The sequence below is a fragment of the Frankliniella occidentalis genome, unplaced genomic scaffold (assembly GCF_000697945.3).
Source record: "Frankliniella occidentalis isolate FOCC.00 unplaced genomic scaffold, Focc_3.1 Scaffold41, whole genome shotgun sequence".
Classification (NCBI taxonomy): domain Eukaryota; kingdom Metazoa; phylum Arthropoda; class Insecta; order Thysanoptera; family Thripidae; genus Frankliniella; species Frankliniella occidentalis.
Genome location: NW_026267171.1, coordinates 355,015 through 356,608, shown reverse-complemented (window position 1 = coordinate 356,608; position 1,594 = coordinate 355,015). Strand labels below are relative to the sequence as shown.

The 1,594-nt window shown below is 59.6% G+C and overlaps 1 protein-coding gene across 1 annotated transcript in view; it reads left to right on the top strand.

Annotated features, from left to right (window-relative positions):
- Positions 1-1,594, top strand: part of LOC113203600 (uncharacterized) — an 18,617-nt gene that overhangs the window by 9,352 nt on the left and 7,671 nt on the right. The gene's annotated exons all lie outside the window — the stretch shown is intronic.

The window sequence follows — 1,594 nt, the reverse complement described above, 5'->3', positions numbered from 1 at the left end:
CCGCTAAATTGCACCCTGCGGTCGAGCTGATTCGGCTCTTGGTGTACCTCGGGTCGGCTGCATTGCCGAACGCTACGCGTGGATCTCCTCTCCTTTATTTAGTGTCCCGCCGGCCCGCCCTCTACCTTGAGGATCGCGGTCGCTTTGCCTCCGTCGTCGCCGAACCCCTCGGTCTCAGTCGCGACAGCTCAAGCGTTGTACTCCTCCTGTTCCAGAGCCCTTCGATAGCGACATGTGGATGCTGGTGGCGCTGGGCGCCGTGCACATCGCCGCCATCGCCATCTTTGTGTTCGAGTGGGTCACCCCGGCGGGCTACGACAGGGAGGTGAGTCATAACCTGACATTACGTCCCCGGCCGCTCCCGCCGCCCCCAAGGCCGCTTTATGCGACCGTTATACCACCCCCGTATATCACGGCACTCTTGCGGGCTCCTGCTGCTCCCTCTCCGTTTCCGCTTCCGCCTTTTGTTCGCACCCCCCCCCTCTTACGAGCCTCTTTTTAGGTTAAATCTTTCAGAATGTTCCGATCCAACTTTGTTCCGCTTTGCCCCTGATTTGCTTTTAAATATATTTATTCTGCTTATCTCTGTTTGACTTTTGTTTATCTCGTTTTACTTCCTGTTCCACTTCCACTTTTCTTTACGCGCGCCTCCCGCCCATGCCTTTCCGGTCTTTGTGCACGTCACTCTTCGCAGCCAATGGGGGGGGGGGGCGGCCTTTCTGTACAAGTGCGCGACTTTTCCCCGAAGCTCCCTCATTTTTTCCCCCCAAACCCAGTTCTTCTTTTTACACGGAGGCGTGCTTCCGATTCAGGACCCTATTGCGCCGTGGTAATCCCCTTCGAGGGGTGTCGAGGGGCGCCAGCCCGGGGTGGAGGGGGCCAGGGGGACCCCTGAGGGGGTGGGCAATGAGGTAAGGGCCTGTCAGCCTGTTCGGGGAGCTCCGTACCTTCGGCACGGTTCCTACGGCTCCTGCCGCCTTGCTGCCGCGCGAATCCTGGACCCAACCTCCTCCAGACGATACGGACGGCGACATCCCACCAGATTGCTGGATTGCTGCTGTCGCCGCGCGCCCCGACAACTCCCCCCCCCCATTTTCCGTTTTTGCTTCTTTTCAGTCCGATCGAAGTCGTCGCCTTCCCCCTTTCTTTTTTTTCTCGTCTCCACGCGTCATACACATACACACTTGTAGTTCCGCACCTTCCGCGTGTGACTTGTTGGCGTGTACAGCAGCGCACACGTAACCACGTAACCGGACTACGCTGAGGCGCCGCGTGTGACGTCATCGAGACGGCGGGCGGCAGCACGGGCGTGCAGGGCGTACACAGGGCTCCTACAAAGAGGAGCGCGCGAAGGGCGCGAAGCCCCGCGCAGCCACGCTAACGAGCCTCCGTATCCCTCGCTCCCCCTCCAACAAGCGGATCATTTTGGTCTCAGCGCCGACATTATCCCCAGGTTTCCTGCGCACTACTTAACGCTGCTCTCTTCTGCTCTCTCTCTCTCTCTCTCTCTCTCTCTCTCTCTCTCTCTCTCCCTCTCTCCCTCTCAGTCAGTCCAGTGGCGTGGCTGAGAGACAAGAGGGCGCGGGGGCGTGCG